Source organism: Electrona antarctica (genome assembly GCF_951216825.1).
Source record: "Electrona antarctica genome assembly, chromosome: 13".
In the NCBI taxonomy this organism is placed as follows: Eukaryota; Metazoa; Chordata; class Actinopteri; order Myctophiformes; family Myctophidae; genus Electrona; species Electrona antarctica.
Window position 1 is genome coordinate 6,903,518 of NC_136794.1, and position 15,499 is coordinate 6,919,016.

The window sequence follows — 15,499 nt, forward strand, 5'->3', positions numbered from 1 at the left end:
CCCGGGTATGATTTTTGAGCTACTACAACTGGCTTTGTTAGTCTGTGCAGAAAAAATTAGCATGGTTGCTATGTTCACCCTGTTCACCCGGGTATGATTTCATTACGTCAGACATGATTTCATTACGTCAGACGGGCTATATTACACCACTCAGTTCACACGGGTGTGATTTTTGTCTTATATATTAAGTTAAGGTCGTTTTATAATATTAATATTGCCATTTTTACAAACCCCAAAAAAGGAAAATGAGGAAGAAAAAGAAAAAAATCGAAAGAAATAAGCAGCTCACTGGCCACTCAAATCCACTGAGCAAATGCTGCAAATTATATCAATCACTGGCACTGCCAAATATAAAACCAATCCAGAACACAAGGTAATTGAATATGTTATTATTGACATTATTACAAACTAAAAAAAGGAAAATGAGGGAATCTAAATAAATGTTCAGCAGCTCAGTGGCCACCCTTATCCACTGTATGAGCAAATGCTGCAACTTATATCAATCAATTTGCCAAAATTGCCAAATATAAAACCAATCCAGAACACAAAGTAAATTTATATTTTATTATTGACATTTTTACAAACAAATAGGCTAGTTACAGTAGCTGCCCATTTAAGCACCCTGGCCACTGCGACAATGACATTAGCAATAGCACCCCTCCCCACCTATAGGCCTAGGTGACTATAGGTGAGGAGTTGTTATTGTGAAAACCAATCCAGCACACAATGTCGTTTTATATGTTACTATTGACATTATTACAAACTAAAAAAAGCAAATGCTGCAACTTATATCAATCACTGCAGGCACTGCCAAATATAAAACCAATCCAGTGCTATATACTGTGCTACAGTATATGATTGGAATTGGATTCAATGCTGTAAGGTTTTCAAGGTTTGCAATGTTTAGTGGTTTGTCCTGTCCATGTGTAATTTGTTTTGTTTTACTGTTTACATGTACAATAATGATTGTGACATGTATCTGTGTTGGGAGCCCATCGAAAACGAGATGGTACATCTCAAGGGGTCTTTTTCCTAATAAAGAAACTTGAATCATCGACATTTTTACAAACAAATAGGCTAGTTACTGTAGCTGCCCACTTAAGCACCCTGACCACTGCAACAATGACATTAGCACCCCTCCCCACCCCAAGGATGGCCTATAGGTGAGGAATGTTGTTTTTCCAGTTCTAGATGGGAGATCATGGAGATCATTAAGATGAATCCTGTATTAAGATGCATCCTTACTTCCTTCCTTTCAAGCAATGGAATTTAATTGAATGCCTGGAAATGTATAGACTAGACTACCATTGTTTTGTCTGTGGCTATAGAGTTATAACCAATCCATCGCACAAGGTAGTTTTATATTGTTTTGTATCATTGACAACATTATTAGTTAAAAAATATATATATATATATTATTTTTTTTCTCTAATGGGTCAAAGACGTTGACTTGAGGGGTCAAGTACCCCCTTTGACCCCTCGTGGCGCCGGGCCTGTTTTTACCACACAAAATGTAGGAGCTGCAGACAGTGCAGTGCACCAGCAAGCTTCATATAGTTATTTAGCACGCAGCACTTGCAGTTTAATTGACGAGACTATATTTTCCCCGAAATTAACCAAAGCCTCAGAATATAAGCCAAACAACAAGGAGCTTCTGTTTCCAAACAGACAGTGCATTTATGTATTATATGCATATTGCACCCATCAATGTAGCATAATGACAATCATCATTTTCAATGTATGAATGTCTTAAGAAAATTAGAACATATGCGCTGGTCGTGGAAACAGCTGACGATCGCTCTCTCGCTCTCTCTCTTGTCCACGGTGACGGTGGTGCAGAACATATCTATATATAATGACACTATACATATAAGCTATACATATATATTATACTATGCTGTACTGTTATTGTGCTGTCTACATGACATGCTATAAGTCTGTTTCAAATGCTATCTAAGTCTAAAAAAGTGCTGTCTAAGGGGGTAGGGTAAGTGCTATGGGTTAATGCCAAAGCGTGTACAGATATATATATTATATATATATATATATATATATATATATGAGAGCTTCCTGTCGGTTCGTTTTCCAGCATGCCATTTGACTCCTTGGAACACGTTGATTTCTTCATTAATAGCTGCCTGGCTCAGCTTTGTGTGACTCCCAGTGGAAGAGATTATTATTCCTGGAAAACCAGTATATGCACCAAAATGATATTTAATAGGTAAACACACAGGCCCGCTCCAGCGTCATCCTCTATGCACGTGCACACACACATACACTAACAGAGGAACACAGGCAGGTTCCCTCACAGGTCAAAGTCACCTCGACTGGACCGGACTGAGCAAACAATGGGACCGGATGGTTCTCTCTCACTCTCTCTCTCTCTCTCTCTCACACACACACACACACACACACACACACACACACACACACACACACACACACACACACACACACACACACACACACACACACACACACACACACACACACACACACACACAAGCTGACTTAATAAAACACGTACACAACACTCACTCATGACAGAGGATGACCGGGAGAAGATGACCGGGAGAAGATGACCACACGGTGGATCAGACCATCTGAGGAAAACTTGTGATTGGCCGAGTGGCGGCACTAAGAGACTATAATACTATGGAGGTTGTTGGTGAACTTGACTCATTGTCACTATAGGATGATGGGTCCAGAGCTGATAATTCATTATGAGCTCTGCGGTAATCAATGTTGGTAACATCTGTCTCTGTTCGTTATAGTATGATTGTATAGGATTCATATATTATGATTTGGCTCAAGCACCATTGTAACTAGAAATAGGACATAAAACGAATTGACATAATCTTAACTTCTCCTGTGTATTATTCTGCCTGGTATGAGTACATTTTGGGAATAATCATCAAACGAACGCGTGTTGATTCCATGTTGTTTTGTCTATACCTCGTTAAGGGTGAGAAACGGACTGGGATCTCTAGGGCCTAGTTCACACCTACACAACAAATGTTTGGTCCGTGTGTGATGTCTGATTGCTGTTTGATTGCTGCTCCAATTCATTTTCAATGGGAGTCACATGGTTTGACCAAACATTTTTGTTTGATGAGGGGGGAGCAATCAGCAATCAGCGATCAAACACAAATGTTTGATCAAACCATGTGACTCCCATTGGAAAAGCATTGTGGTGGCCCAAAAAAACAAAAAAACGACCAAACATTGCTTGATTGGTGTTTGGTACGTGTGAATGAGGCCTTGCAGATGGTGACCCTGACACGTGATTATTTCCACCGGACCAGGCAGAACATAAAAGGATCTAAGAGGGTTGAACGTCTTGCGGAGACAACCTGCCAGGTCAACACACGGTGTCCTTTTTCCTGTGAGACTCAATAGAGGTAAGCAGTTCTCTATTGTAATAAAAACTGCTAATTGATTTATTCCAAATTGAATTGAGTCTCACAAAGGAAAAATCAACTCCGTTTTGCCAAAAAACATTGAACTCTAAAAACATAACAGTATCTATTCTAGGGGACAGATATGGATGGCCAGCATTCGGTTATAATCAATGTGTATGTTTTTGTGTTGTAAAAGTTTATAAAGAGTAAGAGAAAGTCTTAGAATAAGAAGAACATTTCTGGAGAAGATATTTAGGTGAATTTATGGGCAGTTTCTGTGTCGAAATGTGGGCTAGAGTAGTCAACAGGTGAAAATGGTAGTCAAAATAGTTTAATCTATTACCTCACTCAGGTTATCCTGAGTGTGGGGCTAAAAGTAGCCTTGATGAAAGAGTAGCATCGATGACTGGTTTACTAGTTATCACTTCATTTTGATCAAGTGACTGTCTAATATAGACTTATTTATCCTTAACATGGCATGGTAGCTAGCCCCTGAGGGCTATTACGGTTCCCTTTAAGGGGAGTTGTCGTGAAATTTAAAATTGTTTTTTGAAGAAAGAATTTAATCTAAATTTTTATGACAACCATTGGAATTTTTTCCTAAATTTAATATTTTGAGTTGCACTAAGAGAAAGACAGTGATTATCCAAAAGCATAGTATTATCAATTTTACGGTACAAACCCCAAATACATGTTTTATAAGAAAAAAAGTGAAAATTTGAGGACAGTGGAGATAAGTCTTGAAGAAGAGGCACAAGGTCGTCAAGAAAGTCTGGGACTTCAAGTATACACCTATATATATATATATATATATATTTATATAAAGAAATTGTATGTATATATGTGTAGGTGTGAAATCCTCCGGGAGGTTGCATTTATTAAAGTAATAAATGTATTGGGTGATAAAGAATCATTTTGGAAAGTGGTACCAACCATCTTAGGATTCTTTAAAGAGCCATGGTTACGACCTTTCATTGTTATAGAACAGTGTTGTACAGCCTGGGGCGTAAGTCTCTAAGATAGGGTAGTTTGTGACCAGGTCGCCACTGGTCACAAATGATGGATATTTATACAGCCATAGAAAATATATGAGCAGTGTTGTAAGATATAGTGTAATCCGTGCGGTTACAAGTAAAATGTATGTTTTGTGAGACTGCCCGGTGTCGCAGGGCACCGTCAGTGATATTGTGAAATACGGTCTGTCTGTCTATCGTTCTGTCTGTCCCTCCCTCCCTCTCTACCCCTCAGCTCCCACTCACTCTCGCTCTCTGTCTCTCTCTGTGTCTGGTGCTGTGGGGCAAAGGCCAAACTGCGCTCCGGCACATAGTGAGATGGGGTAGAATGGTTATATTGTTTTAATAACATTTGGTGCCCAAGTTGCACCTGTAAAAAATGAGGCATTCTGCAGTATGAGTATTGTGCTCTGAATACTTAGAGGTCAATACTGATACTCGGATACTTGTACTCAAGTACATTTTTCAAATCTGTACTTCTGCTTGTAAAAAAATTGGTTTAAGGTTAATAAGGTAGTATTTTTAGGCTCAAAGGAGTATGTTTGCTTATAATAAAGCAGCTGTATTGATTAACTATAGGAATAACTAATTTACAGATAGTATAAACCTCTCTGTAAAAGAGGGATTATAGGTCTAAAACACAGACAGTGAGATATATTTTCTAGAAAATTATTATAATAATCAAGCACTCACATAAAACTAAGAGGAACAAATCTCAAAAGGACAGATAAAACACTAGGCCTGCCCTTTGATTAGGTTGAAAAAGGTTCCGGGTAACCGGCACAAAGTCTATAGATCTATGACAAAATATAATTAATGATCTTGTTTCAGGTGTATAATGATCTTGTTTCAGGTGTATAATGATCTTGTTTCAGGTGGAGAAGACACTAAAAGAGGGTCTAACAAAGACGTTCTAAAGGATATATATTTAGAATAAGTGTAAAGAAAAATAGCAGATCTACAAGCTCTCATACGGCCGGAATGTTTATATATAGGCTAATTAACCATGTACTGTATAGATAAAAGAAAAAGGATCTCCATCTTCCCCAGTATATAGATTATTTTAACTGAATTATCCCATCTTTGGACAATCTACATTTCATTTCATTATGAGTCATTATCCCACCTCATCATATTTTTATTATTTTGGTAGAGGGACACCTTCCACGTCATTTTATTATTTGTTTTTCATCACCATGAGTTTGGCTTGACTAGGCATATATCCTCCCCTGAATAGACTTGATTCTATATTGGGCCTTTATGGTACTAATTTGACTCACCCGGAAGCTGCTACGATCGGCGCAGGAGCGCGACAAAGATAACATCATCAAGTACCCCGTCCCCCTCTCCAAGCTCTGCTTGGTATAAGAACTGTGTTAGGTGCATCTCCGACGTTTTCTCCCGTTTGCGACAGAGATCAAGTGTATCTGTCAATGAGAACGTATAGGCTATATTGTCACCTGTGGGTCACCCATCCTGGGGGCGGGGCGAAGATTCGGCTCTGACAACGAGCAAAGAAGAACTATCGCAGTGTCTGCTCTGATGAGCTACTAAGAACTTTGCCATTGGCACTTTCGACGGCGCAGGAGCGCTACAACGGTGCTGGGTTCCATGGGAACCCCGGACACATCATCTTCATCATCATCATCATCATCATCGAGAGAGAAAAGTCATTCTGTCTCTCTCCCACAGTACCATCTAAATAATGAGTGATTGTTTGCCTAGTCAAAGTCAAAGTCAAAAAGACTGTTTTTTTTTTAGGTGTTGACAAATTGGGAACCATACAACCCATATTACATCAATCATGCAACACGCTATTTGAAGTTACTTTTTAATGAGGTTACATTGAAATGTTAAATGTTTATTTCTGTATTAATTGATGTGGTTATTAAGAAAATCAATAGTAGACATGCAGCACTACAACGCCAAGGTCATAGGCCAAAGCTGTGTGGATATAACAAATGGCAAGAGATAAGGATTTGGGTGCGGGTAGTAATGTTCATGGGGCTCAAAGTTCACTGCAGGGGAAAGCCCTGGGTAATCAATAAATCTGGCTAGTCTAAAGCTAAACTAAAAAGTTGAATAATAGAAACCATAACATGTTGTATGTTGTATCTCAAAGAGGGTGTTTACAATGCCTTTGACGGCCGGTAAAGTCCCTTTACAGTTTGAAAAGAAAAAATACGGTACAGAGACATTCCCCAATGTTTTGGTCCATCTCTGAGATTTACAGAGATGGAAAGAGGGACTGGAAGAGATTATTATTCCTGGAAAACCAGTATATGCACCAAAATGATATTTAATAGGTAAACACACAGGCCCGCTCCAGCGTCATCCTCTATGCACGTGCACACACACATACACTAACAGAGGAACACAGGCAGGTTCCCTCACAGGTCAAAGTCACCTCGACTGGACCGGACTGAGCAAACAATGGGACCGGATGGTTCACACACACACACACACACACACACACACACACACACACACACACACACACACACACACACACACACACACACACACACACACACACACACACACACACACACACACACACACACACACACACACACACACACACACACACACACACACACACACACACACACACACACACACACACACACACACACACACACACACACACACACACACACACACACAAGCTGACTTAATAAAACACGTACACAACACTCACTCATGACAGAGGATGACCGGGAGAAGATGACCGGGAGAAGATGACCACACGGTGGATCAGACCATCTGAGGAAAACTTGTGATTGGCCGAGTGGCGGCACTAAGAGACTATAATACTATGGAGGTTGTTGGTGAACTTGACTCATTGTCACTATAGGATGATGGGTCCAGAGCTGATAATTCATTATGAGCTCTGCGGTAATCAATGTTGGTAACATCTGTCTCTGTTCGTTATAGTATGATTGTATAGGATTCATATATTATGATTTGGCTCAAGCACCATTGTAACTAGAAATAGGACATAAAACGAATTGACATAATCTTAACTTCTCCTGTGTATTATTCTGCCTGGTATGAGTACATTTTGGGAATAATCATCAAACGAACGCGTGTTGATTCCATGTTGTTTTGTCTATACCTCGTTAAGGGTGAGAAACGGACTGGGATCTCTAGCACCAGTGCCAGCCGGTTCTGCCATTGCCGCTAACACTTTAACCTCCCTGAAAATAGCCCGATGAGCAGAAACAATGTTGTCCCGCTTTTGTAGTTCAAGTGATAATTCTCTTAGTTCTTGCAAAGCGTCCCACATCAGACCAAGGTTATTGACAAAAGCATGGGAGGACAAACGCAAGGCCAGTCCTGCATACGTCTGGCGGGATGCGCAGTCTCTTTTATCACTTGCAGCTGCAGAGGTGAAGTGCTGATATAAAGCAGGATAGGCTTTCCAAACTGCATCAATGGTTCGAAAGCTGGAGGCCACCCACCGCGTATCTAGAATACGACCAATTTTACACAGCTGGACATCAAGAGCGTCTGCACATTCTTTCAATTCCTTGCGATTTTTTCCTGATGTACTGTACAGTGAGTGCATGCACACTGCATAATATGCACTGTCACTGAAGACAGAAGTGAAGTCATATGCAGTGCATATGACTTCACTTCTGTCTTCAGTGACAGTTTATAATGTGTGGGATTTATACATAGAGGGAGGGAGGGGGGATGGAATTAGGGATCTATTTACCACCAATCAAGCTAAGAAATCCAACATTGATGCGTTCTGTATAGGCCTGTCTATCTATCGACCTCGTGTAGCGAGCCAAGCTCACCACAGCTTTCCGTGGACCTGAAACAATAGGCCTATTATAGGCCGCCTATATACGTTTGGCTGTGTTTATTGTTAATAGAAGACATACAAGAAGAAATATATAATTCCGAGAAGATTAAAACTATAATATTAATTTGAAATGCTAAATACAGTAATCAAACAACAATGTTATTTTAAATGCCCTGTAGAGAAAAGTAGTTATACATTTTGCTACCATCAGGCCATGCATATTAATTCAGTTGTTGACCTACTTTTCTTCACCTCATTTAAAACTATATTTCGTTATTTTAACATATTTAGCATTTGAAATACATACGTTTAAAAACGAAAATCCATTAGACTTACCCGTTATTATTTAGGCTATTTGTTCAGAATGACCCAAAGCGCAGACAGGCCTCTTTCCTGGCGCTCCTCCTCGCTGCTCCTAGCTTTGCTCTGTGGCACTGTGATGTCCTTTGGCAATCCATGATCTGACATATATGGTACAGGGTTGAACTTATTCAGTGGTGGTCCAACAAGGGTTAGAAACAGCAGTGATGCTATGGTGGGAAACATGAGAGGCTCGGGTTGATGTGCAAAGCGTCTGAATGCCCTGACTGTCGGCACTACACGGTTACAATTTAGGCATTTAGCAGACGCTCTTAATCCAGAGCGATTTACATTAAGCAAGAACAAAAAGCTTGGGAATACATCACATATATAAAAAGCATTTATCAAGAAACATGCGTAAGCTAAGAACGTAACTATAGAGGCTGTCAAGCAATGATTTGAAATGATTGATCGACGTCATTAACAGCGAGCTCTATCGGTGTGCGCAGCAATGCCATCCTATGATGTTGGGAAATAATTCCTTCAGTCGTGCCACGACCCCACTTTTGCGCCCAAACATGACCGACGCGCCATCACATGTTACACCAACAAGGCACTTGGTCAGGAATTCCTCATTGAAATACCCTCTTTTTTTTACTCTTTATTTTTGACTTTTTTGAATATGCAAGACGAGACACAAAAGACAAACAAGGCATACAATAAAACAAAAACATATACAGAAAAAACATTAAAAAAAAAAACAGCAACAAGCAACAACACTGATCAACCACTGTATCTCCACATTCTCTCCAACAGTCCATATGGTTGCCAGTCTGTTTGGACTTCTGTTTTGGAGTAATAAAGAAGCGAATCTGGTTTCCAACAAAAGTCTCTCCAAGTCAAGGAATTAGTGGTCGTTGATTGCGTTTTCCATGTATTCATCCATACTTCATCACTTATATCAATGCCCATCTCTTTTTCACATATATTGTAAAGTCCATTATATAGTTTATACTTACAAGACCCCTATTACTTCCTGAGCCATAAGCATTTGTAAATAGTGATTAGGCTTTTTGTAATACCTGGAGTCTTAGACCCTTTTATTTTTTTTACCAAAATAATCCCTATCAATATCTCTATTTCTAATCATAGTACATATAGAGGTGATGCCATTGTTTGTAATACTGCTGGTATGAAGTCAGAGTCGAAATTTACCCTTTCTAATGCAGACAGCAAACTTTGTACAATGCCAACGTTAGCTGTTGCGGATATTTGTCGAGCTTGGAAATTAACGACTTGCTCTAATGTGTTCTCCTTCACTTTCTCTACAATCTGACGCTTTGGTGTCATGTTCACACATATTTTTCCTCATGGCTCTCTCGTTTCTTCATGTCAGTTGCACAGTACTTGCAGTAGAGTTAACAGTGCCTGCTGTCACCCACTGTTTAGCCAATTTCACACAGACTCCTGCACCTTTTTTCCCTACCTGACCACACGCTGTGCAGCCAAAGTTTTTTCCTTGGGTGCTTTGTTTTGTGGATATTGAATTGCTCTGCGGCACAACAGCCGCGGCTGCGGGTGGTGGTGGGGTTGTTGTTGGAGTTTCTGACGGCGAGGCCTGCGAGTCACTGTCCCCACTTGCCCTTATGTCCTCTTCGCTTAGCCTGGTTAATAAACCAGACCGAATCAGCCGTTGGCAAAAAAAAGTTGCCTACCAGCGGATTACGGTCTGGCGAGGCTCAGTAGCACGCCTCTTTCCTACAGCAGAGAACAGGTCGGACCAATCGGGACACGGTATGCAATATAGGCGGGCTTTGGTGCAGTGACGTTCAATGCTTGAGACCTTTGACTGACAGTAGCTCTGACCAATTGCGTCAAAGAGAAAATGTTCCCCGGGAAATGAAATCCAAGTGGAGCCAGCCCAGACTGATATACCGCGACAGTGTTGTGTGATATTAGTCTGGCTTATTAGACAGTGTTGTGTGATATTAGTCTGGCTTATTAGCCAGCTAGGCTACTCTTCGCTATCATCCACAACAGCCGCTGCGGGTGGTGGTGGTGGTGGCGGCGGCGGCGGCGAGGGGCTGGGCGGAGGTTGCTCATTTCTGCGCTGCTTTGCAGAGATTTTGCCGAAGAAATTTAAAATATTTCCTTGTCTCTTAGAAATGTGTGTAGGTCCTTGCTTGGCTACTAAGTATGACTTCACGTTTATTTTTGTTTGTTTATTACGGCGGCACTGTTTTTTTGGCAAATCTAAGGGAGCAAATATAAGACTTCCAGTGGACGATCTCTTCAAAATAAGAGTACCCTCTAGAGTATTGAAAAAAAGATTCATTTGCACATTAAAACTACAAATGAAGCATTTAAATGATGCTATATGATGCTATAAGACACACATTATGTTTCTGTGTAAAAATAAGTAATTAAATAACTTAAAAAAGTTATCTAAATGGATAAATGCTATTCACTGGAGTGCATGGACTTTATAAAGTGGACACTGGACAAAAGACGGCTCCGCGAGGCAACTGTTGTGACATACGCACGCGTTCAGGGAGATGTCCTCTACCACACCCCACTCTCCGCTAAGCGGGAGAGGTGTAAAATTCCGAGCAGCAGACCTTCTACTGCTGTCAAATGTAAAAATTGTGCCGTTTCCAGACCCAGAGTGGACACTGGACAAAAGACGGCTCCGCGAGGCAACTGTTGTGACATACGCACGCGTTCAGGGAGATGTCCTCTACCACACCCCCCTCTCCGCTAAGCGGGAGAGGTGTAAAATTCCGAGCAGCAGACCTTCTACTGCTGTCAAATGTAAAAATTGTGCCGTTTCCAGACCCAGAGTGGACACTGGACAAAAGACGGCTCCGCGAGGCAACTGTTGTGACATACGCACGCGTTCAGGGAGATGTCCTCTACCACACCCCACTCTCCGCTAAGCGGGAGAGGTGTAAAATTCCAAGCAGCAGACCTTCTACTGCTGTCAAATGTAAAAATTGTGCCGTTTCCAGACCCAGAGTGGACACTGGACAAAAGACGGCTCCGCGAGGCAACTGTTGTGACATACGCACGCGTTCAGGGAGATGTCCTCTACCACACCCCCCTCTCCGCTAAGTGGGAGAGGTGTAAAATTCCAAGCAGCAGACCTTCTACTGCTGTCAAATGCAAAAATTGTGCCGTTTCCAGACCCAGAGTGGACACTGGACAAAAGACGGCTCCGCGAGGCAACTGTTGTGACATACGCACGCGTTCAGGGAGATGTCCTCTACCACACCCCACTCTCCGCTAAGCGGGAGAGGTGTAAAATTCCGAGCAGCAGACCTTCTACTGCTGTCAAATGTAAAAATTGTGCCGTGTCCAGACCCAGAGTGGACACTGGACAAAAGACGCCTCCGCGAGGCAACTGTTGTGACATACGCACGCGTTCAGGGAGATGTCCTCTACCACACCCCACTCTCCGCTAAGCGGGTGAGGTGTAAAATTCCGAGCAGCAGACCTTCTACTGCTGTCAAATATAAAAATTGTCATCTATGCCGGAGAATTTAGCAGCTCTCATTCAAGCCTTTTTTCAAAATCCAGGTCACACATTTGATTGCAAAACAATCTGTGGTGTCACTCAACAACTACAACTTTATGTTTGCAGTGATGTTTTGCACTATAGGTACTTACTGCATGTTGTACCTTTTTATACATTTGAGTGATGTGTGCATTGAGGTACATTGCATGTTGTACCTATACTTTTGAGTAACGTTTGCACTTGGTACATTGCAAGTCTTACATTTTTATACATTTGAGTAATGTATGCACTTATAGGTACATTGCACTTATAGTACCATTTTGTACTTTTGAGTGATGTTTGCACTGATTGATGTTTGTAGTTTTTGCATGTTTTGCATGTGTTTGAATAATGTTTGCTGTATTAACACAGATGCACACACACAGTAAATTGATCAAATCTGTGACTACTAAACTATTAAAGTAGCTTCTCAGTCCACCTTAATACAAATTATGATGTTTAAAAACAAATATTGTAGGGATTTGGAAAATTTTAAGTGAGCGTTTTATTTCTGATTGTGATGATCATTATTTTGCAGAGTGAATTTTTCTTCTTCTGTGTAACAGTGAATGAGAAACACCGTAAGCAAACTGTATGCCTTTTTCTTTCCATTGAAATTGATTGATTGAATGATTAATTAAAAGGTATTTTTTTGTAACTTTCAAAGCCTTGTCTGTATTCTTTTATAACTTTAATGCTATGGAGAGGGCCACTATATTTCCACATTCACTCCATATTTTTGACCTTACACCTCACTGTATGGCGTGCCATTTTTTTTTTACACCTCTCCCGCTTAGCGGAGAGTGGGGTGTGGTAGAGGACATCTCCCTGAACGCGTGCATATGTCACAACAGTTGCCTCGCATAGCCGTCTTTTGTCCAGTGTCCACTCTGGGTCTGGAAACGGCACATTTTTTACATTTGACAGCAGTAGAAGGTCTGCTGCTTGGAATTTTACACCTCTCCCGCTTAGCGGAGAGTGCGGTGTGGTAGAGGACATCTCCCTGAACGTGTGCGTATGTCACAACAGTTGCCTCGCGGAGCCGTCTTTTGTCCAGTGTCCACTCTGGGTCTGGAAACGGCACATCTTTTACCGTTGACAGCAGAAGAAGGTCTGCTGCTCGGAATTTTACACCTCTCCCGCTTAGCGGAGAGTGGGGTGTGGTAGAGAGGACATCTCCCTGAACGCGTGCATATGTCACAACAGTTGCCTCGCGGAGCCGTCTTTTGTCCAGTGTCCACTCTGGGTCTGGAAACGGCACATTTTTTACATTTGACAGCAGTAGAAGGTCTGCTGCTCGGAATTTTACACCTCTCCCGCTTAGCGGAGAGTGGGGTGTGGTAGAGGACATCTCCCTGAACGCGTGCATATGTCACAACAGTTGCCTCGCGGAGCCGTCTTTTGTCCAGTGTCCACTTTATAAAGTCCATGCACTCCAGTGAATAGCATTTTATTTAGATTTAGATTTTAGCATTTAGATACCTTTTTTACGTTATTTAATTACTTATTTTTACACAGAAACATAATGTGTCTTTACAATAACTGTAATGTAATAATAATACTAATAATGTAATGTAATAATTATTTAATTAATAGCACTTTTATTCTGAAAGCAACCGGATGTCTTAAATTTGCTAGCTCTCAAACAGGAAGTTCTAGATTTGCCAAAAAGACGGAGCCTATTACGGCCGGGTCACGGGAAAAGTGACCTGACCGCCCATGAAAAAAATACACTGTAGGTGTATTTTGAGGCAGCGCCCTCTACAGGTAGGGGAGCTCAGGTGACGCTTACCGGAGAAGCTCCGGCTGAAATTAAGCAGGTAAAATAAACATGAAATAAACATGTGGCGAGATATTCATGCTCCGAGACGGAAAGGTTCCGTTCCTCAGTCTCTTATATATATACTCTATGCTCAGTCTAGTGAACTACAGTGCCACACTGATATTACGTGGCTTGTGTAACAAGAGAGCCAAAGGCAGAATGGGCCAAACCATTTTGGGATTTACACAGGGGGTGGAACAAATACATCCTTCAAAATATCGCGTTTATGAACGCCGGATTTCAAAAGTATTACTCCTAAAATCACTTTGGTGGTGGTGGGGGGGGGGGGGGGGGGGGGGACATGTGACGCCCCCCCCCCCCCAACTCATTTGGAGGGGACAAATGTGACGTTGGCAGGGGATCTGACCAGTGACCCCCCCCATCCTCCACCCAGTTGCGCCCCTGCCCAGAATGCATCGCGACAGTCGTATCCGCCGACCAGGATTTGCTTATGTTCGTCCATAAAGCGGGAAAAAAGACAGCGGATAGCTTGTAAGTGTATAAACAGACATTATTTAAATCAGTCAGACAGCGTAACCCATATTATTTGACGGGCCATGGGACAATAATTGTTCGTACATATTGATATAGTGTAGAAAAGACGGGCGCCATTTTGTCAACTCACCATGAAGAGCAGCTAGCTCCTGGGCTAATACCGACATGGGCTAATTTAGACGGGCTCCACAAAAATCACGTCTTTAACATAAATATGTTTGTATTGTCAAGTGCATTATTAATGCCAATTCAGTTGGCCTGTCTAAGTATAAACTGAGCTTCAAATGAACTAGACTAGCTCTCCTACACATGCAGATTGTGTAAGCTATTCATGGGGGTTAACACATGAACCCGGGATCTGTCTATTTACTGAAATATACCCGCAGTTTGCCGAAGAGGAGGCCTCTCAACTGTTACCATTACTACTTTTAACTACCGATTCCCGTTTTGATGGGAGCTGGCATCTCATTAATGCATTATTTTAATAACCTAATGATAACCTAATGTAAAAAGGTACTAACTAGTAAGGGTCCAGCAGACCCATATCATAATATTTTGTGAATGTGTCAGACGGTCTGACACATTCACAAAATATTATGTCCAAGGCTAGTCAAACACTGACAATGTTGACTAGCCTTGGACATGGATATGAGCCACATGTTTGTAGGGTTTCCCATAGAAAAGCTGGCTAAACTATAACCGCAATTTGCAACTCCAGATTTTTTTTAAATAATGGGATGAATCTAGAGTTGCAATACCCTCCATTGATTGCCCATTCATCCAATTTGCATCTGTGATCTGCTTGTATTAATAAACATTAAACATTGCAGCTGTAGGGAAAGCTTGAATTATCCTCTTTTGTTATGAGCTACTTTCTGTAAAGACATTCTGTGCAGGTTATCAGTTAATTTCCTGTACAAAGGACTAGAGACAACTTTTTATTTTCCCCACTTAGTTTCTTTAACTGTTGGCTTCATTGTGTTGATCGAAACAAAAGGTTAGCAACATTGCCAAACAACCAAAGGATAATATTCTTTTTAAACAATTCATCCCAAATGTCATCTATTGAAATGTTTTCCTTTCAATAGTTCGTTTTTAAGC